The following is a 23380-nucleotide window of genomic DNA, read 5'->3' on the forward strand; positions in this document are numbered from 1 at the left end:
CCTCAGCTCAAGTGCATCATTTTCTGCTATTGTGTTTAAAAAACTCTGCTGCAGGGGCTCTGAAATGAATAAAAATGTAACCCTCAATGCGCCCATTGTGCGCTCTCATTTGTTTTTGCCGTATCGATTTATCAGTGGAGGGAAATTACTTGCTGGAAGAGAGGATGCCAGTCAGAATGACATTTATTTCATAGTACAAGGAGGCTCTCCAGCGTGTTTCCATGTAACCCAGATATTGGAGCTGTAAAAGGGCTTGTAACAAGGTTTAGTGCTATGATTAGATCGTGTGGAGCACCTTGCTTTCATAACAACAGGCACTTGGCTGGAGCCAAGGCCTCAGGTTATGGTCAACTCCTTTTTTTTAATTCCTTTTTCCTTAATGCAGAGTATGTGGCTTGCACCCCAAAATATTTCTCTGTTCAAAACTCAACCATGCAACCTTGTTGAAATCTCATTTTGTACTTATAAGGGTCTTGAGCTTTCATGTCACTGAGTTAAAAAGAGAAAAAAGATAAAATATTTACTTGTTAATCTTTTTAGCTTTGTGCTTCCTTGCATTTGTAGTGGAATAACCCCATGGCTTTAATTCACCAAAGCAAATCTTTTCCTCCAGTAATGGTAAGCTACACTTGCTGAAGGCTAGCAATTACATGTAAAAATGAAGCATATTCTTTACCCAAAACCTGTAATAGGTATATATGCGTTGCAAATAAAGGTGGGATTCAGGAGGCTGAATCCTCACCCTGGTGTTCGTGTTTGGCTGCTGTTGCTGGATAGTTTGTGCTGAGGGCTTTGCTGTGCTGACGGGTTTCCGGTGTCTATAGAGCTCAGCAGCCCCTTTCCGACAGCATCTAGTCAGGTGGCTCAAAGGAAGATCCCCAAACCCCAGAATCAGTCTTCCTCCACGGGATGACTCTTTAGCAGATGGATGTTGGCTTATTCTCTGCAGAGTTTTATGTACCTTTGGAAATATCCTGTTAGGAGGTATTATTAAAACTCTTGACATATTTATGGTTATTTAAGAAACTGCTTCTGGAAGTAACCTTCTGGATTGTCAAGCTCTTCCTCCTAGCATGGATAGATAGCATATAGCCTTCATTAATATCCTGTGATTTTATTTATTATAGATATGAAATTGCTGCTAATTTTGTACATTATAATTATCCCTCTTTGTTTTACCTGGTCATGAGTTTCAGTATCATAGAGCATGGAGCTTTGGGGGTGAAGCCTGCCCATTAGCTGGGGACTGCTCCTGCCCTGTGTAGGAGCACAGGTGCTGGCAGAGACCTCACTGCTCCTGACCACTGCAGGAATTTGGGGAAATAAGCAGTAGGAGGTATAGGAAGTTACGTCTGTGGTGAAGATTGCTCCATGCTTTCTATCCTAAAACTTTCTTTTCAGCTGTTTATATCTTTGCCAAATGATTTCAGCTTTGGCTGATATTTTCCACTTTGGGTGTTTGCCTCAGACATTTAAAAAAAAAAATTAAATGAATTTTCAGGCAAAATGGCTCAGCTGTCCCCAAGCTGAGACAAAAAATAAGTTGTCTTGCTTTTATTAAAAATATTCTTCCTACTATCTCGATGGAAAGCTCTGCTCCCAAGTTACATGCCTCTGTAAGGCTAAATTTCTTCTATTCAGTAGTAACTTTCTTGAGTGATAAAATTAACCAGTTTTAACTAACCCATGAGTTCTTTGCTAGACTGTGGGCCTGCTGGCTCACATGTCCCTGTTGCTGCCTTTCTTTTTGGGGTGGCTGGGGACTAATGGTTAGGGTGAACTTAACTAGAACTAGCTAGCCCATCTGCCTATATCACTCTGTTTTAAACAGAGGATAATGGTGTTGCTGCAACCGTTATCCTGCTGAGCTATAGCTCAAGCTGCTTTTGAGCCAGAGTTAGCTGAGGGTCTCGCTAGCTAAGCTTGACCTAAACTGAACTCTTCCAATCTAGATGAGATGCGTTATTTTCCTCCTAAAGTTCAGGTCAGAAATACAGAGGGAGCAAAAGGGAGAAAGTAGTACTGAACAGTGGAAGAAGAAATAAAGTTGAATAAGTGCCTGGCAGAAGCAGAGGACACCACTATTGCTTTTTGTAAAGTTGGGAGCATGCATACAAATGGGTATGATGGAACTTGTCACAGCAGTAGGAATGTGGCTCTTCCCTGCAGTGATAGGTGCCTGTTATTTGCTCCAGATGTCCCCTTCTGTGGGCAGCTATTGAATCTTTCAGGGGAGAATAAATTGTAGCTTTCCTTTTTCCGCCTTACTGAGGTAGCAAATGGCCAGTATGAGGAAACAGGAATGCTTGTTTGGGGAGTAAGAAATGGAATCTGTGAATATGTGGACCTGAGCGGTGGAGGTCTCACATGCCAAAGACTGAGGCGGGTTGAGGTAGGCAGAGAATCATCTAGGTAGGTCTGCGTTCTTAAGTCTGATATTGTTTAGGAATTACCCATTTTGTCAATACATTGTCCAATGGGAGGGTTGATTTTTCTTTTTTTTTTCCTTTGTTGTCTGCATACCCAACCAGCTATATTTGGAATGAAGTATGGATGCTGATAACAAGAAGATAATTTTAAATGGTGGTGTTATCTTAAAGTAAATGCTTCAGTAATATACAGTCTAAAGCATATGGAAATGTATGTAAAATCAGTATACCACTATGTCATTTTTTGCGTCAGAATCAGCGTGTCTGTGCTGACAAAATGGCATGCATTACCTTTCCCCATCTGTTCAAAGCACATTTAGTAGTGCCTTGAAAAGCTTTTGCAAGTCATGACATAAATACACAACTGGATGGTGCAGTATAGACAGCAGCAATCTAGTGATTCTGCTTTAAAAGGAAATTATTTTAATCCTTTTCAGGCAAGAAATTTTCAACAACAAAAAACTGGTTGTAGTATAAAAGTGTAGTAGCATTTACCAGTCATATGCACATTAAATGTTTCTCCCCACCACTATATCAGAAAATAGCTTCCAACGTGGATAAAATCCAAAATCAATTAGTTCAGTTCAAGTTATTTCAAATTTCATTGTTAGTTTTTAAAGAACATCTTCCAGATTGGCTCTAAACTTTGCATGAAAATTAATTTAGTTAGAAGTTTCTTCCCACTTGCATATTCCAGCCTAAAGGAGATGAAAATTTGCAGACGTCACAAATAAAAATAGTACCGTTAATTCCCACATGGTACTACCTGAGTAGTTCTTCAAATGTCACTTTCTTTGTAATTAATGACTTTTTATTGGCTCTTTAGCAGAACTTCTTTTACTATGGTATGTAGCAAAACCACACCACTCTCCCTTACCTGATGAGTGCTAGGTGTCCATCCACATGACTTTATTGATGGTTCTACATTTATATAAAAATTTTCTTTTATGAAGTGTCTTTTGGTCATAGATATGCAGAAGGCTGAGAGGTAGCTCACTGTCTTTATGCTAACCTAAAATATAGGAGTCTCCTTACATGCCCAAGGTGGTTGCTATTTCTAAGACAGAACAGCCTCAGTCTTTTTGGCAACCTGCAGGACCACGCAATTTTGAGCTTCTTATCTATGGTTTCCTCCTTATCTGTATAACCTGATTATGATTCCATCCATCAACTCAGTTTTCCTCTAGCAAAACTCCTGGTAAATCTCTGTGTACAACAGCTGGTGGTATGCAGTGATCATGTCCATCTGCATAATCAGAAGGAACTGTAGATAGGCAGAGGTGAATGCTGGATATGAGAGCTGGTCAGGGAGATTAAAATGACCATTCCTTTGTGGATGGTTGGGGTTTTGTTTGATAGACCGTAAGGCTGCAGAAGTTCTGAGGAGCAAAACCATCAAGTACTAGATAAATGCTTGTGGAATAACTGTTCCTGTTTTTGTGGCACCTGGTGAAGGAGTAGTAGAAAATAAGGGAAGCATGAACAAGTACGTTATTTTGGAAGGTTTTCTTTAAAATCACAATGTAGTTTGAGAACCTCCAAGTTATGAACAGAGTCAGAAGCCAAAGGGAATTGGAGAGGTGATCGTCTAATCTGGTTCCTCCTACAGCAGTGGCCTTAGAATAGACCTCACTAAATTTCCGCATCAAAACTAATGAAATTAGAAGTTTTATACAGGTGCAAATTAGTAGTAGCTAATATTTCGACTTTTATCTTCTTACGCTTTGCCTATCAAAATGTAGTTATATTTGGAAAGTATGTGGAACAAGAGCCAAAAGCAATGGAAAGACCTTCCTTTTGAAGCAAAATTAGAACCATTAGTTGGAAAATCTCGCACTGTGATGTTTGTTCATCTCTTCACCATTGCTGAATTTTGCTTTCACTTGCAAGTGTGAACCAGCAGATTAGACACTTCCAAGGGCTCATTCACTGTGAGGTTTTGCAGGTGATTTCAGTTTAATGCAACCAGATAATTGTAGCCCTGGGGCTTGGCTAGGTTATAAAGCTGCTAATCCAGACAATATTATCCGATCGCATGTTGTGCTTATATGAGAGACCTCTGCCTTTAATAGTCTCTCTCCGTGCTTGTAAGTGGGTTGTTTTTGTTGGTGGTGGTTTGGGTTTTTTTTTGTTGTGTTTTTTTACTTTCAACAGCCCTATAAAAATGAGACACAGGCTACGCTTAAGCTCCTGAACAAGTCACTAGAGTTATGCAGTACTCTATTATATGTACTCCATATCTGAAATACACATACAGCATGTATCAGTTGGTTCACAAAGCTAAGGTGTATGTTCACCTCCTCATTTGAGAGGGTAATGTGGTGGGCACTGACAACCCTGAAAACTGAAGTCTGACCTTAGCTCTAGGCCCATGTGTAGCTGAAACAAATGTATGGTAATGTTTTATAAGCAGTGCTGTCAAGTTGTCAGAAAACAAATATTTTTGTTAAAAAAGTGTATTTGTTAAAACTGAAACTTTGGATGGAAATATGCTGGTTTGAAAGAAGCTTTCTGGGGGAGAGAAGGGAGGGTGAAATTGTGTGTCAGCCTGAAATCTGGACAGCTCTCATTTGGCAATGTTGTTTGCTCACCTCTGATGAAATTTCCATTATTCAGTTTCGAGAGGGACAGTTCTTGTGTGTTTGTCATCCAGCTCTTTGAAATGTAAGAGGTTGATATGGGTCATATAAGACCTTAGATGAAAGCTCAGGCCTATTGCTGTCTGTGCTATGGGAAAATAAAGCATACTGTCCTGATACTGGTACCTTTATAGCATCGCTTCGGCTCAAGATACAAAGAGGAAGGAGGGGCTGTCTTCTGAACCAGCTGGCAAAACATGCTTCTTAGGTTTGGGTGAACTTCAGCAAGACTCTTGACATGTGCAGAGTTACAGGCTTGCTGAAGTGTCTGTAAGATGCAAGCCTAACATATAACACAGATTTTACACCGGGGAACACTAATGTCAAATGTGTAATTAAAAATCTTCAGGACAGGCGAATTTCTGAGCATGTGCAGTATCCTTTTTGTAAACCTCGGGATCTCAGCTGGTTTTGGGGAAAAACACAGAAAGCAATTAGCTTGCATCTTAGAGGCTAATAATAACTGAACCTTTTGGCAGATTTTATGATGGGATGATTTCCTCCTAGTGATATAAGCCAAATGAATTAATAAAACAAATTTTTAAAAATCACTTATTCTGACACAGTCATTTTGCTGTCAGAGGTGCATAAAAGCAAAGAATTTGGAGCCTGGACTCTGCTACTTTGCACTTCAGATCTTTCTGTAAGAATCCATCTCATCCATTTGCACCATGTTAAAGCAATTTTCCCTCTGGAGCTACAATCTTGTGTGTTCTGCTTGAGATCTGAACAAATTTCATAAACTGAGCCCCCTTTATTCTCTCTATATATAAAATTTGAAGGATTTATTCCATTTCAAAAGTTAAAGGTCCAAACAGATCTGCCTGGATAAACCAGATGAGTGAGGTTTGGTTCTAAGTCAGGCAGCGGGGGGTGGTGGTGCTTGCTCTTGAAATCAATGAAGTCTCTTTTCCCCAAAAAGACAACAGCTGTAAGCAGGTTTACTGCTGACTGCCTTTTTAATGTGCCTCAGCTCTGACCCAAAGTGACCTCCTCACTGCTGCGCCAACTCACTCAGTCTTTGTGGTCTCTCTGAGCATCACCAGAGATTCAGCAGTGCAATGAGGATGGAGAAAATGGTGCCTGCATACACACATGTCACAGTCACCTGCATGGACGAGTCCAGTAGTTTTAAACAAGGGAAGCACCAGTTTCTAAAATGTAGGCATGGGAACCCTGTTTGTGAAGAGGAATACAGACACCCCAGTAGTACTAAACTGGATCTGAGGCTTGGTTCCCAGCTTTGCCACAAGCTTTCCCATCTGATCAAAGGTAAGGTGGACCATGTGTGTCTAACTGCCAAACATAAATAGCAGCATTGGTTAAAAGGAGAGCAGTGAGGATGGGTTTGCTAGGTGGTGATGTAGCACTTGTAGCTCACATCACTGCAGCACTCATTGGGCCCAAGCCACAAATGATTCTGTCATCCCTGGGATGCCAGGTGGATATCTGGACCTCACTGGTAGAAGACGATGTAATCACACACAGAAGTTGTGGCAGCAGTGCTTTCCAAATAGTGAGCAGCAGTCCTTGGACAAAGAAGCAAGAGCTGCTGGAAAAGAGAAGACTGAAAGAGCAAAGAGGTGTACTCCTAGATATTTTAGCTGAATTTAGTTAGGATTGAGTGATATGTAGGCAACACTGGAGAATGGTACCCATTATGTGAAAACTCAACTATCGGTCACTGGAATGAGATGCTTCTGGAAAAGAGTACATCGCTTTCCCCTTTGAAAGCACAGCTGGCTTTGTAACACACCCAAACAGGATATAAAGTCCCCCAGGCCTCTGTTCAACTTATGTCTATTTCCCATCTCTGGCATAAGCTAACGTAGGGCAGTTCTGACATACTAGTTATGGTATCAAAGGACATTCCCTCACTGTCCCCTACCTTCGTCCTATGGCAAGTCAAGCTTAGTGTCCTGGACAGAATGTCAAGGAAGTTTTCTGTGCTTCTCTCCTACATAGCCAAACATGCCTGATGTGCAGTGGGATTTTTAACTGTTGTTTTGGTCTTGTTAACTGTAAGCCTAGAAGGTTTTGTCTCTTTTGCTGAACTGTGAAACACATGCTGATTCTTCTGAATGGGTAGCCTAGAAACCGAATGTTTATGCCTCTTAGTTTTAAAACCTACGTAATAGTATTGTTTGATGTTACCTTTGAAAAAGACTGACACCATTCTTCTGAGCAACCGGAAAATACTATAAATGCTTCATCCTCACCTGGGGCTCACGTCTAGCCTTAGGACTCCTAAGCCTCTGTTCCTGTTCCCATTCCCTATCAAAAGCAGTGATGTGCAAAATATGGACTGAAACCGTTGTTGCCTAAGGCCACTGTCTAGGCTGAGAATAAATGGGATCAGCTGCAGACTCATATTTTCAAGTGGAGCCTCTGATTCTCCTGTTCCCTTTCCGAGGGAGACAAAAGCCCAAGCAAACATTCACAGAGTGCGTACCAGGAGAATTACCCTGTTCCCTTCAGCTTCTCATGCTGCACCCATCACCATGCTCTCTGAGGTCCAGTGGTTTTGTAGGTAGAGCTGCAGAGTCTTAATGCAGGGCTTTTCTTCAACAGTGAGACTTCTCTGCTCCTTTTCCTCTAGGCTTGCAATGGAAATGCAGTGCTGGTTTGCATCCTGGGGTTTAGGCTTCATTAAAATAGCCATCTGACAAAGCTTTTTCTAGATGAAAGGTAAGATGAAGCAAATTATTTGGTGCTCAAGTCAGTCTCTTAAAACAGGCTTACATTGCCAGCTTAAGTGTTTTAGGGTATCCTGTCTTACATCCGGCTTCATTTGGTCTAAGGACTAAGGTCCCAGTCTAGTGCCATGCCCTTGAGTCTGGGCGGTAGGCACAGTTTAGCCATAGCTGGGTTTTCAGCTCAGTAAAGTCAGGGGCTGTAATTACCTATGGAACCACTGAAGAAGCTAGCTACTAGTGCCATCATGACAGCGCAGCTCTCTGCCTGGCCCAATTAGCCTTGCTGCTAATAAGCTCAGAGTGAGTGCTTTGGAAATAGTGAAGTGCAGCTGGGTATCTCCACAGAGCAATGTTCTTGGCTGTGGGTCTCCACACCGAGACCTCCTCCCTAGATCTGAGAGCACTGGAGGAAGCCTGTTAAACTTGGCCCTTCATTTTCTGATAAGCTGTTGGTGCACTGCTTGCTGTCACCTCACCTGGATGTCCCTGTCCTAGTGCCATCCTTTTTCATTTTACTACCCAGTGCAAGTCTTGCCCACAGTGATCTACCCTACCCAGAGCTCTTTTAAAGAATAAAAGTAGCCCGCATGGAAGTGGGTTCATAGAAGTTAGAGATCAGCATAACCTTTTCCTCCTCTCTGCCCATCTCTTTCAAGCAGCTATGAAGAGGGAAGATCTCCTCTCCTCCTTCCCCTCTGCCCCAGCTCCTTCTCCTTCCTGCCTGGGAGTAAACAGTAGATGTTACATGTATTAACACCATGCTCTAACACAATGCTCCTGGGCTTGCTCTGTGTGCAAGTCCCTGGCAGCCGTAAATTAATTAAAAGTAGACAGAAACCATAGAAAAAAAGCAAGTTCCCTTCCCCCCCACCCCTCTTTTCCTTTCTCGCTCTGTGGGTAAATAGCTAATTCCTTTGTTCCTTGCTGCACTATTTCATTTCTGCCATCATTGTCCTCATTGTTCTCCGAAACAGGAGGGGTCTGGGCCAGGAGCAGCCAAGGTCTTGGCTAATGACGGGAAGTCTTTAAAGTTTGCGCTGCATTTCATCTTCTCTGTGGGAGTTTTAGGACGCATCCAGTGTTTGATCCCCACCGTGCAACTTTGCTTCTAGTTAATTAACAGATCCCCATTACACTCTCTCATCTGCAAGCACATGGGAGGCCTATCAGGAGGTAATTCAAGGCCAATCTGAGTGATGGCAGAAATTAGAGAAAACGGTTGTTTTAGGGTTCTAACGTTCAGGAATAAAGCTCTCCCTTTGCAGAGGTGCCCTGTAAATTTGGGCTTGTTTTGTTGTATCATTTTAAGTTTTTAAGTGATCTCCTTTGCAATCAGGTCTCTTTTGGGGGTTCAGTTTTTTAGGAACTATAGACGGGAAGGCAGTTTATTTGTTTTGCTGCTGCTTTGCTGTGCTGGCAGCCTGCATGGTGTACGGTTTTGAGGGGCAGTTGAAATGAAACTGCAGTGTTATTAGCAGGATGTTTTCACCTTCCTTTCATTCCCAGCTTCCCCGTTCCCACCAAGCCTATTATACAGGTTACAAGAGTCTTATGGCAACTTTCTTAGTGTCGAGTAAAACCACCACAGGCCTCCCAGCTGCAGAGCTTTGTCAGGCTTTCAGCTAAATGCTGCATCTCTCAGGAGTGCAACCTTCTGTCGACTTTGAATGTTCAGAGTTGTCTGATATTCCCCCCCTTCCTCCTTCCCTCCCTTTTCCCCACCCTATGAGCAATGACCCCCTTTAACTAATGAATTAGGAACCGCTCCTGCAGTTGCAATTCTCAGTTCAGCACTTGGCAATGAGAATCAAACCAGGGCTATTTAGTGCAGCGTTAAATGGCCCACCACATTAGCCCCCTGGCATGCTAAGCTATTAGGTTGTTTTACTGTTGTTAAAGTTACATTTGTTAGGTGGAGTTGCTGCTCCAACAGAAACTTGGTAATGTGGGAAGAGGCAGAGCCCGGTGTCTTGTGGATGTATTGTGCGGCTACAAGAGACCAAAGTTTCCCCCTCTCTCCATGAGTCTATTACAGAGGAAAGTTTTTAGCTTCGTTGCGACTGAGCAGTCTCGGCTGACCGTTATGCTGTGGCAGGGAGCAATCAAATCATTAGTTGCTGCTTACCTGTTCCTCAGTCAGCTCTCAGCTGGGCCACTGCAAGTGGCGTACCCTGGCAGGGATACTCCGGCACTTTGGGAGCTCCAGGTAGTATCAAACTTTTCCAGCTATGTCTTCAGCGTCATGGGCTATTGCTGGTATGCTCACCTGGTTCTCTGGGCTCCTCACTGTGTCTCAGGGGAAGAGCAGTGCGTGGGCTTGTTCTCCATTTGCAGATGTTGGGTTGATGTGAGGACCTCTGAACAACTGCAGCTGCGCAGCATCCCCCCAGAGGCTCCTCTAGCCCATACCCTCCAGCACAAAACAGCCCAGGAAATGGTTCTTTCTCAGAAATGCTCCAAAACTCCCTCGAAGCAGGCTGTCACAGAAGAGGGGTTCACCATTTTCTGCTATGAGTGAAAAAGAGGTTATTATTTTGATCTTGCCATCAAGGCTGTCTTGAAGATCCTGGGCACAGTTCCTGTAGGTGCAGAGGATGCTTATCACACTGGGAGGCAGGATTCACCCCTGGCCATGAACTTAATGTACAAGTGTAGAAAATTAACTAGAAGGTATATGCACCTTTGGTTCAGTACAGTGAGCTTGACTTTCCAATGCTCATTCATGGTCTTTGTCTAAAAGTAATATTACTTGTCTGCTTATTTAAGGAGCCTGATGTCTTATACTCTGAGTAAGTATCTTAAGTCTTTCAATATATCAAAAAAGAAAAAAAATTGCCATGGGTTAGAGCAACTTGCATAGGGGGAGGGAACAAACAAAGAACCAGGAAGGGCAACAAAGGGAGTAAGATTTAGCATTTGAGCCTCAAATACCAGTTTGGGTCCTGACAGGGTCAGCAAAGCCTTCTGTGTTCCTGATTTTCCTCCAGCTCACTGAAGGTTTTATGGACAAGAGGCAAAGGAGTGACATCCTCTTGCTCCAGTGAGGCACCTGTGTTCTGTCGAACCAACTGTAGGTGCAAGAGTTTGCTCAGCTTGCCTGAGTGGTGTTTCTGTCTTCTTTTTTTTTCTTTGTTTGGTTTTTTGTTGTTTTTTGTTTTTGTTCTTATTCGTGTTGCAGCAATTTGTATCCTCTCTGCAGCAGCAATACTTCTCTGTTGCTGGATACAAAGATACTATAAAGCACTGACTGATTCTTTGGGGTAGGAAATCGATGCACCGATGTGAAGTGTCATCGTTATATTTAAGTGTAATGAAATGGGCAGCACATTTGCAGTCAAGGCACCCTGTTGCTGACGTGACTGGGGTAGACAGGGTCCTCAGCTGCTAGGCAGGGATGCTTGGATGTGCCACAGGGTTTCAGAGAGAATCCCCCTGCAAAAGGAAGCATGTGCCAGTATTGTAGAGTGCTTGTGCCAGCCAGCTTGCAGGGTTGATTTGGCATTTGGCGTATTGGTAGCGGCTGCCAGTGTGTGTGGTGGAAGAGAAGGGAATAGACAAGAAAAACACATAGGGGTTTAAAATAAAAATGTAAAATTATTTGCTTTGTGCCATATGGACTCCAATATTTTGACAAAACTAAGGCCAAAATTAATCATGCCAGGTTAGAGTTTTAGTTCAAAAACATATGTATAACTGTCCCCCTGAGTGTGTATCTGAGTTACCATTTTCATATGGGGAAAAACCTTAACCTTTTCAGTTTCTTATTCTGCTCCACTACCAATTGCTCCACAGGATAAACTTTTCCTATTGTGTAAAAGTTTAAAATAGTTTTTGCTTTTTTTGGTAGTTTCTTAGTTAAAAGTCAGATATTGTTGATTTGCTCTTTAAAATTTTGTTTGGAGGGCTCTATTTTCTCTTTCTTTTCATGGAACTACATGGACTTTAGCAAAAGTTGTCCTGTGTCCAGGCTAGACTGGTCAAAAAGAAATGTGGAAGGGATGAGAGGGTGAGGGAGAAGGAGTGCTAGTAACGGTTAGAGAGCTGTAATATGAAAAGTGGAAAACCACCACACCAGTCCTGCTTGTCCTAATTTTTTCATCAAGCACCCAGCGTCTTTTTATATTTGAGCATATATTATTATTACCCTGTATGAGGTCATTACTGAACAAGTTTGACTGTGCGTTGAAGCACAATACTGTTCTGTACTAGTTCCTGTTGTGGGCTCTTTGCTTCACCACTAAAAATGCCATATGGAGTCTAGCTTAATCCACTTCAAAAGCAAAGCTAAACCATACAAAGGCGCTCCTGAAAAGGAATAAGGATGAATATGGAGCGGAGCTGTTCTGCATTAGTTTTTCAGGGCTGGTTTGTTGTGTACACAAGTCCATGGGATGACATCAAATCTTGAAACATCCACTTTTTTGTAGAGTTCAGGTGTGATTGAATCGGGTATTTTTGTTCATCCCTCTATAGAGATACGAGATGGATATGAAATTCAAATCTAGATCTCTATCTTTTTAAAGTTTGGAAATGTTCAGAGGCAATCTTTAATTCATGTGAATGTAAGCAATTCTATGACTATCTGAGGACAGTAAATATATCTCTATCTGTGATTGATCTCAAGATCAGCCTGTCTATTATCATAAAGCCCCTCCTTTGAGAGCGGGAGGAGGTGGGTGGAAATTTGAAAGAACAAATTTAAACAACTGGTTTCCCTTCACTTTTAAAACCAAACAGTGAGAGAGGCATAAAAGAGCTCCACTTTGGATGATAACGAAACCCTGCTTTGAAGTTCTAACTAAATTGCATTTCTTGTTCTCTGCTGTCGCCTCAGAAAACTCAAAAAAAAATTGGGCAAGCAATGATTAGTATATAATAATGTATGTTTAAATAGCTTATGGTATTATGAAAACAAAAATTCAAAAGGCCAATATACTGACAGTTAAAATCTGTCTAAGGGGCAATAGGGGGGAACCTTCACAAAAACAATATGCTGATTGCATGCAGCTACCCTGCCGAGTCAAATCTTAAATAAATTATACATACATAGCTGTACTGGAGCTGAGAAATGAAGCACTTTAAAATGTTCCTGGTTCTGTGCTTTAGGCAAAGCCTATATCCACTTGGTATCCTTAATGCATCAGACATTTCGTCTGTTGGTTTGGGTACCCTGCCACAGTAACTGGGCAGTGCCAGGTGCTTCAGAGACCAGTGGAAAAATCCAGCTTTGTGATGGATCAGATATAGGGAGAAGTGTGCATGGTAAACAATCTTTCTTGAGTCTTTGATGAGGATGCATTCCTGTGCCTACTGCTCTAGGTGTACCCGCTCAAGCAGGGGGGTTGGACAAGATGATCTCCAGAGGTCCCTTCCAAGCCCTACCATTCTGTGATTCTGTCAATCCCTTTCCCTCAGCTGCATCCCACCCTACCCTCAAATCCCCTCCACCCACTTGTAAGAAATCCTGATGAAGTACTGAAATGCTGCATATTTAGGTAGAGGGTTTTTTTCCCCCACAGAAACAAACTTATGCATTCAGAAATTCAGTTTCTAAGCAGCTGAATTTCTTCAGAAATTTGGGTCAAATCTGATAAGTAATTTCAGCCAAAATAAGGATGAAAATAAAATTCTGAGCATCCAAATTATTCATTTCAATACATATGAAACAAAGCATTTTGATTTCTTGGGTTTTCCAAGAAGACTCAGTAACTATGCAGCCTAGTGATGAGGACTGCTCACGGGCATGTAGAAGATCCATGTCTTATTCTCTTTCTTCCTAAATTGAAGAAAGGTCTGGAACGTAGTTTCTCCTCTTCTCACATTCTATTCTTGGTTTGTATATATGTATGCTCATGTATAAACATTCATGGAGGGAGAACTAGCATAATTCCGTAGGTTTTTGAGCAGGCTGATCCCTGTGAAAACAGGTAACTGGGGTCTACTCCCTATGCCAGGGAATATGTAAGTGCTTATGCAGAGCTTCAGCTGGAAGGACTGATAAGTAGGTCCTGATGAACCACTGGTAGGACAGACATTAGGATATGGTGCACACACAGATCCTTGCTCCAAATCATGTTTAATTTAAATTCAGGTCCTCCTGATCTTAGTGAATACTTTAATTCCTATGACACAATGTTTAGGAGAGTTTGGCAGCAGCATCTGGTTCACAGGATTTACTTTTGAACTTCTGGCAGCACCTTTTTTGCCCAGCAAAAGTATTCTTAAGCCACAGTTATCTGTACAACTCCACTTTCAACAGTGGAAACCAAGGTTTGGACCTAAGCTAGCAGAAGTAACCCAGAAACGTTTAATGAACATTAACAGACTTTGCTCAGGTTTTGTGCATTTCTTGGGATCAAATCAGACTTCCTAAACATCAGATGTCCAAAACCCGCATTAAACAAATGAACAAAGAAAATTTTATATACTACTCAGGAGGTAACGCAATTTTGGTCTTTGGCTAACAGAATCAAATCAGTGGGTGTAAATCTAGCACAAGAGGACGTTGAGCAAAGCACGCTGCTGCTCTAAGTGTACTGTTATGAAACTCTTGCTGTTCTACCAAAATCCCCGTTTAAAGTTTCAGGGTTAAATCACAGTGAATAAGAGCAAAATTTGGCCCTCACTTTTGGCACAGTATTGATTGCTTGCCATCTTTTTATTGGTTTCATTTGCTAGAATAGATACTATTTGAACTTACTTTTAAAAGTGTATTTCAACATTACTTAAACACAAACAGAGGCTAATGTGTCTAGCTTTCAGATAGCTTATTACCATTCGAATACTCTGTAGATAAATTATATTAAAAGAAAAAAAAAACCCACCCTGTTTCAGCTTCTGACTCATTCTAAATGGAGACTTAGCTCTAAGTAATCAAAATTGCTTTGGTTGTGCATAGCAGCATTAAAAGCCTTGTCCACTAATGGAGTGAAGCGGCTCCAGTGAAGCAGCCTTGCCCCCTCATTATGTGATCTTGCAAGTGCTGTTTGTCATCGTCGCTTGCCAGTCTCAATCTAACTGTACTGCTGGTGCGAATTAATGGTAATTCGTTATGACATGCTGTGTCCTTCTAGTGAAACAACAATATGGATCTCGTAACACCCCTGCCCTTCTCTTCTTTCCTCCCCACACCTCCCAGATCCTTTTCCCACCTCAAAAGACAGCCCCTGACTTAGTCTTCCAAATCCTTCTGAGTAACCGGTGTGTCAGGGTGTATTGTGGCTTCACTGATGGAAAGCACCCCACGCTCTTCTGCTGACACGTTAGAGACACAAGCATCAAACGAAAGGCAGCACTTTCTCGTGGCTGAGGCAATCTCATTGCTGGTGGAGGACTTGTACTTCAGGGGAAAGCTGTCCATGCACATGGGTATGATCATCCAGCACCTTCTGCAGCTGAAGAGCCCTACCAACAGCATGCTGCAGCAAGCAGGAAAGATCAGTGGGTAACATTTTAAAATCAAAGTTAGCTGATATATGTGGAGTTTTGATGGATGGCTACTGTACTTAAACACTATTGGTTATTACTAATTTATTGAACTTTTACTTCCATCCTGACTGCAAGAAATGGCCTTAAGAAAGGAAGCTCAGAACTCAAGAAATCTGCACCTTGCTTTTCTCCAGATTTCTTTGTCAGTTTATGACAGATGCTTATGCTCCCTTTAATAATAATCTCTACTTCTTGTCTTTTGGTTACACTGTCCTTTTAAATTACAAAATGTATTGTGAGGGCTGTCTCTTCTTTTGTGTGTATAGAGGAGTTCCTACAAGGGAGCCCTGATTTCAGCTGGGGCTTCTGTCCCAGATTCTCAGCTGGTGGAAGTTGGCTGAGCGCCACTGAAGTCATTAAGTATATGTGAAAGGTCTACGGCGTATCATTGGTGTTGTTATTTGCATTGCTGGAGAGAGGGATCTTCAGCAATGGGATCTTAGTTCATATCTTAGAGAATTAATGTTCAATTCTCCAAGATATGCAGTTTTTTCTCACTTCAGCTATTTTCATTTAAAATGCAAAGACAATTTGTATGTGAAAATTGAACATTTTTCTTTTGAGATATCAGCTTTGAAACAAAATATACTTCGGGGGGGGGGAACTGTTGAAGTTATTTACTGAAGGTAATGTTTTTTAGTAGATTTTTCGCATAAAAATCAACCCACTGTAATTTCTCAATCTAAAAAAATATGTTGGGGAGGAAGTAAGAAAAGGAGGGAAGTTCAGGTCAAACCCTAGAATTATTTTTTTTTTCCAAAGAAGATTTCCGAAGAATCCAGAACTGATTAAAATGAAGGTTGTAGCTCCAGGTTCATCCTAAGTAACAATAGTCAAACTTCTGAAGTTGCTATATTTTGAAGATTGTCTTCTGAACCTTCCTTTGTAGTCAGCACAGAAATATTCTTTTCAGCAAAAATGCTTCAGCCCCTATTAGGCCTTTACAACATGTAGGGCGGTCTGTCCATCTCTGCCAGAGGGAGCCTGAGCTGACTATGTTCTTAACCTGTGCAGCTGAATTTAGGTTGGGTTAGTCATCGCTTGCCAGCAGGTCATTGACTCTGGAAGGATATTTTTTTTATTGATACTAAAAGGTCCACAAGATGATCTATTATCATTGAAATATAATGTAGACCCATCTACAAGGCTATTCATCAGTAACGAGGTTAATGCCATTACCCCCATTCCACAGATGAGAAACCTGAAGCAAGGGAAATGACTTGGCAGAGGTCAGCCAGAAAAGACATGTTTCCCCCCACATTCCACCCTCATCCTACCCCCAGTCTTGTGGTATTTATTAGGAGAAAGCAAAAGCAAGGTTTTTTTCTAACCTTAAGTCCTGGAGTCATGTTTTCATATGTTAGACTTTCAGCTAAATTAGTTCTTTCCCCAGTGGATTCGAAGCTTGAAGATGTGATTTCTAACAGTTCAAAGCCAACTAAATAATCTCCTACAAGAGTTCATGTATAAATTGTGATTTTGGTGTTTCGAAGTATGCCTGACAACAGCACTCGCAGAATCTACTGCATCCTAAAATAATCTCATGGTTTTTTGGACTATTTTGTGTGCAAGATTAAGGATAGATATTTTGGAGGCTGTGTCCCTGTGGAGATATCATAGAAGTGGAGGAGGTCAGGACCCACGGAGGAGGGGCCAGTTGCTTGCTTCATGTTCCACACTGTGCCCAGTAGGCAGCACCAACACTAAGTTAACAGGTTTAGTGTAAGCTCAAGGATCTCTGTGCTATGAAATAATTTTTCAGACATGCAGCATATATATAACAGGTGATACAGCCAAAATGACTGTTATATATGCTTCAGGATCAATACTAGAGGTAAGGGTGAATACTCTAGCAAATTAATAAATAAATAAATCTTAATTTTGCTGCTTCAGAAGGGTAGAATTGTCAAGATACTTAACTCTATGCCAAGCATCTTACCACATCTCCCTGCTGAAAACAACAGCAGAAGTCCTAGCTGATTTCAGTACTGCAGGATCAAGCTCCAGGTGTTGCAGGGCACTTGCATACTCAATGCAAAGAACTTTGAGTTCTTTGAACTGGGGAAAAATATCTTTAATTTAGATTACATATAATCATTTTTTATTAGAGCTTTAACTTGGTTAAGTATAATCAGTCAGCTATTGTATAATTTAAATGGCCAGTGATTGTTATTTGATAATAAGAACTTACATTTATATAGTGTTGTATATCCCAAAGGGATCCCAAAGGACTTCAAAGACTCAACAATAAAATACACAACAAAGTAAACATTAATTACAATTACACCATTACTAGAAAATATGAGGATATTAAAAATCTGGCAGTCTGTGGCTTGCTTCTGCTCTCATTTGAATTCATTAGCCAAGCTCACCCAGAGTGCAAATGGATTATTAGTGGTTCTGCCATATCTGATTTAAGAAATGTTCTGTACAAGTATTGCAGTGAGAGCAGAGGGTAGAAAAGGGTGTAAATACCCTTTTGAGGTTGCCTACGAAGTCAGCTCCACTTATGCAAGTCGCTTAAGTGGGATGTTATTATTAAACTCTGAGCCAGTTGAATTCATCCCTCTCTTATTTGGGCAGTTGTCATACTGTGTTAGGCTCTGTGAGGCTGGTTCCTTGTTAGATAGGAGATGGCTAAACAGGTTATCTTTCAAATGCCACATGCCTACAACATCAGAGTGGGGAGTCATATAGTGCTTTGTACAACCTGTTCTTTTTTTCATATGTAAGTCTTAATAGTTTAAACTTCAACCCTCTTATTGTCATTCTTGGGTTATCAGTGCTAACACTTCACTGAAGTGAACAGAGCAGTTTATTGCTCTTGAGCTGCCCTTTCAGTTTTTTGTAGGTTCAAGTTCAAATTTCTTCACCGAAAGGGTTGTCAAGCACTGGAGCAGGCTGCCGGGGAAGCTGTTGAGTCAGCATCCCTGGGGGTATTTAAAAGACATGTAGATGCCGTGCGTAGGGACATCTAAGTGCTAGATGGAGGCCAACCGTTAATCTGAAGGGTCTTTTCAAACCTAATTCTACAATTTTAAGTGTCCAGCTTTGTACTTTCTTTCCTTAATTGCATATTGTCAATGCTGAAGAAAAAGATGAAAGCTTGAGGGATGTTAAAGTGTTCTACTGTAGAGTCTTAGATAACAGGATCCTGAAACTGCAGGTGAGAACTGGAAAACCCACTACAGCAGGCACTTCATGGACAAGTTGCATGAAGGCGGTCCCTGCCTTTGAGAGGTTGCTATCTAAGACTTGAAAAACACTAAAATGAGAATCCTGGAATTGTTTGAGAGGCAATTTGCTGAAGTGATGGGACTGCATTCAAAGTAAAGTCTTGCTGACCACAAAAATAGAGCCAGGAAGTCAGATGCTATTTTTGTGGATGGGTAGCATAGGTGTCTTGTTTTGTGCTGTTTCTTTTCTAATGTAGAATAAATTCTAGCCTATTTCTGAAAGATTTCCAGAACCCTCTGAAATCCTCTTGAATTATGAAGTTTTATCAACTCTTGAGACAAGCTGTTTGCACCTGGAGATAAAGATACACTACTATTAAACATAAATTTGGGGATATCCAAGAGGATATGTAAACTACCTTTTTTTTTTTTAACTGGTTTGCAAAAGTTCTTGCCTATTGAGATGGTTTTCAGTTTCTAAAAATATTAATTTTCCCTGGCCTTTGGCCACAACATATGAAAACACTTTCTTCTTAAAATCATAGTTCTTAATCTCAGAGTTTTTCTTTAGTTCTGTTTTAACACTCTTAATCATTGTGTGAAAGTTGTTTGCTGATAGTCTGTCTTGTTTTTCAGATTTGTAATGAAGCATGAGGGATTTTTACATTTTGTGGTGAAAGTTTTGCATGGGTCTTACTGTAAACCTTTCACAATGTCTTTAATTTGTTTATTTTTGGGAGATGGAAGAAAGGGAAATGGTGACTTACAGACAAGTTTTTCTGCTCCATTTCCTCTAGCAGCAGATGATAATTCTCAACTACAAAAGCTGTTACGCCCAAGACACTGAGCTCTAATTTTTGATCATAGATACATGCACTGGTGGCCTATTTACTAACCTGTAATCTGCAATAAATTGGGTATAATATAGTTAAGAGCATAATCTTTGAGTAAAATTAAGCAAACATGCTTAAATAAATATCTAGGTGGAACCTTCTGAAGTTCCCTTCCACTGTGTCTTGGATCATACCTTTCTGATCCCACTGCAGCCAAGCGTTGGGAATCAAAACATATGTAACTCCCAGGGAAGTGTTATAAAAATGTTGTTTCTTTCTGAAACTGTATTTAAGAACAGGTTGAAATATAATAAGGGCACTTGGGTCCTATTCCAAGGTCTAATGGTCACAAGTCTTTCCACTCATCAGTGATACACAAACTAATAGAAGAATGCTAAGTTGGGCAGTGTTTTGTGTGTCATGCTATGTTCAACACAACCCTGTTATAAATGGACGTATATGAAACACGAATTCAGCTTCCATATGGGAAGTTGTAGCTTTCCACTTACTGCTTTGCAGCATGGTAGGAAATATCCCTCTTGTTCTGGTTAAAGTTCTCTTATGTTTCGAAAAGTCTGGATAGATCCTATTTAGAAGATAATCCAGCCAAGGACATAATCTTCTCTGAAATGAAATCAGCATTCTCCCTTAAAGAGATATCTTTAAATTATTTTAACTTTTATGAACTTACTTAACAGAAAACTTTAAGCCTGCCTTTTTTCCCTTTTTAAAATAGTCTGATTATTAGTTGGAATTTAAGGACTGAACTTGTAATTATTAATCAATGTCTACCTGTGGGAGCAGGAACTAGATAGAACCTCATGTTTCACTTATTTAAACATAAATCTCTACAATTTGACATTAAATAGATTTCCCTGCGTTACTAGTAGTAGCCTTCTCTGTGCCTGTAGGCTATCTACTAAAAAGTGAAAAAAATGCGTGCATATGTGGGTGACAGATGTCACAAAATGTGACTAGCTTTGTTGCAAGTATCATTAGAAACAGGTGGATTTTATGGACTTAACACGTAAATGGAAGGAAGACTGGATGAAATATTTTTATTTGTAGTAAAGCCAGATAGTGTTCACATCATTTGAAATCCCAACGGTAAGGACTTAGGTACAATGTGATAATTGCAGTGATTTTAGAAGGAAAGAAGTAGTAAATAAAAGATAAGAAAGATTACGTCAAGTCAGAGCTTGAATTTTTGTTAAGGTTTGTGTTCTTAGAACAGAGGCAGCATGTACAGGACATAAGGAATGGTGTTGCATTAGTGAAAGTAGGCATCTGAAAGAAAGCAGTCTGTGTTTGAGGGAACATTGAAACTGTTGAAAAGAAACTGCTACTTTCACACTGTCATATACAAAACTCACGATGAGCCTAGCAATGAACTGTAGAGAAAGCCTCTGTTGTTTGTCCAGGAAAAATTGTGTACATCTAGTATAAATGGCTTTGGCTTCAGTTTTTGTAGCATTTAATATCAGTCTGGAAGACTCAGAGGAGAGATGATCTAAATGAGATCATGAAATTACTGGGATTTTGTTATGAAAACTTTTTTCAATATACTTTCACAAAACACCATTAAAATGTTGAAAAAAAAATGTTAGAATTAACCTCAAGAGTGGGAAATAATTGGGTATTATTACTGCAAATTCTGTAAAGCATCTCCTTTGTATGTTTATAGCATGCAGAAAATATAAGTAATAGCTGATTAGTAGTCTTGACTTAGAACTCTGTTTCCTTCGCATATTGGATAAATCTCCTACTGACGGATCAATCATTTAATCAATCTACTAACGTGGCCTTCAGCACTATAGTATCTGAGTGCCTCCCAGTGTTGGAACGCTCAATAATGCTTGGTTTTTCTCCAGTTACTCTGTACTCCTTAATTTGATTTAGTTCTTAGTTACACTGATGTAAATCTAAAACTACTCCATTGATTTTGATGGAGCAAGCCAGCATTTGTGAGCCTGAAGAGCAGAATCTAACCCTTCACTTGCAATTCTCCAGCTATTCTTAAGTTGTACTAATAATATTTCTTGGCGTTATTAATCTTCTCTCTCATTTATTCTCCCTGTTCCTGCTGCATCTTTTTCTTTTTCTTTTTTCTTCTACTGCTTTGGGTATGATCCAAAGTCCACTGAAATTGCTGTCAGTCTTTCTAATGATTTCAGCTGACTGTGGCTCAGTTTCCCACTTGCCCCTCTCCTTTTTTCCCCTCTGCAGGCCCTGAAGGTTCCTGTGTGAGTTTGTGTCCTTCTGAGTACAGACTTCCAATTAAAGTTACGTGTATTCCTGCAGTCCTGTGAATAAGCACCTTGCTGCACTGGGATTCCAATCCCCATCTTTTCCTTAACACCCATTGCTTCCCTCAGTTTAATTTTCCTTTAACAAGATCCCCCTCTCCTCCTCAGGCTGCAGGTCTTGCTCTCAGGTTCAGCGTCTCGTATTTTAGGGAGAGCTTTGCTAAGGGCCTGACCTGAGTTCGGTGGAAAATGAATGGAGAAACCCCACTTACTTCCTTGAGATTTTTGCTCAGGGTAAAACATTGTAGTGAATATGAAGAAGGTTTTGAATGAGATAATTGCAGCTCTTCCTTTGATATATTTTTTTTCTTTTCTTTCCCTTCCCTGCCCTCAGTGTTGGAAGCAGAAGAAAAGAAGAAGAGGAGGAGTTGAGAATTTAAGCTGGGAGACTTGGCAGGTAAGAGGTGTATTTTCTTACTTGCCAGCAAGGTGTTTCTGGAAGTGCTGATGTGAATTGGCAGCAGGTTGGCTCAGCTCTGGGGGACAAGGCTGGCCCAGGACCTGCACAGTCAGGTTGGGTTCCCTGTTCTTTTGCAGCCTTTCTGCATAACCACGGGCAAATGCTTCACTTTGCTGGTTCCTCACCTGCAACTGGGGCAGAACTGTTTCCCTGCCTCGGGAGGGCGGCCTGGGGAGAAATACAATAAAGGCTGGGAAATAGATAATGAGGTGGTATAATAAATGGCAGCCTGAGTGAGCTACTTGGACAAAGTTGCCCGGCTCAAGGGTGACAACTGTGTTGTGTGGACAGCTGGGCTGGTGTTTGTATTTCTTCAAGAAACGTTTTACTGAGGTCCTTGTGTGATATCTGTAACTTCACTGTGTTTTCTTCTTTGAAGACTCATTTGATTACTTTAGTCTCGTTTCCTGTTCTACATGGTTTTTAAATGGGGTCGAGGTGAAATACAGTATAATCAAGATGCAACACCTGCTTTCATATAAAAACTGTGCTGAAAGCACAATAAAAACTTTGGAAAGCCAAGCACTCACTGTCAGAGAACTGCAGTTTGCAAAGACAGTTCCTAAGGGCTTACTTGAGGCACATCTGAGGACAAAAGCCTTTTTTTCAGGGACAAAAGCCACAGCTAGGCTGCCAGATTTCAAACTTTCCTCCGAAGGTTGAAGCACTGGAGTTCTTTTCAGAGGAAGAGCTCAAAGAATTTTAAGCATAGTATTCCTTAATCTTGTTCTTGGAAAAAGTTGTACTGTTTCCAAAATGCTCAGCCTGAGGCAGTCATGCATCATAGATAAATCAGCCAAAATGACAAAATACTGGTGGGGTATGAACAACTGCAGGTAGTTGTTTAATCTCTTGTGTCAAGTAATCTTAATAACAGGTGTAGCTGCTGATCCAGTCAATTATATAAATTGTTCTGCAGTCTTTCCTGGGTTCTTACTGACGCAAAGCTATTGATACATAAGATGTGCCTGAGCAAGACTGCAGTACTTGGCCCTGTGACTCTGTCTTAAAAGATAAAGCTTACCCAAACAGGGACTGACTGATCTATTTCTGCTTCTCTGCCTTTTCTTCATAATGCACTGCAGCAAGAATCCTGGAGGTTTTTTTCCTCCCCCTCCTACAAATTTGTGAGAATACATTTAAATTTTAATATTCAGAAACCTGGAAGATGTAAATAACACCAAAATGAGTATTGCCTGTCTGAAATTCCCTGCTGGGTCCACCTGTCATGCTTTGTCTGATGTAGGGATAGTAAGCTCTGTGGGGCAGCGAGTGCCTCCCTTACTCATCTGCACAGACCTCAGTGCAGTGGCACTGTGCTGCTTTTTGGAGGGGCTTTCTATCAAGATGTAA

General features: G+C 40.9%; 1 protein-coding gene across 4 annotated transcripts in view; it reads left to right on the forward strand.

The window, feature by feature from the left end:
* SOX5 (SRY-box transcription factor 5) overlaps positions 1–23380 on the forward strand; it is a 722172-nt gene that overhangs the window by 240093 nt on the left and 458699 nt on the right. For all 4 annotated transcript variants that reach the window (XM_064459677.1, XM_064459668.1, XM_064459692.1 and 1 more), the window contains exon 3: positions 21902–21964. The gene's annotated coding sequence lies outside the window, so the exon portion shown is untranslated. The remainder of the gene's footprint in view (positions 1–21901; positions 21965–23380) is intronic.

The sequence above is a fragment of the Phalacrocorax carbo genome, chromosome 1 (genome assembly GCF_963921805.1).
Source record: "Phalacrocorax carbo chromosome 1, bPhaCar2.1, whole genome shotgun sequence".
NCBI classification, from domain to species: domain Eukaryota; kingdom Metazoa; phylum Chordata; class Aves; order Suliformes; family Phalacrocoracidae; genus Phalacrocorax; species Phalacrocorax carbo.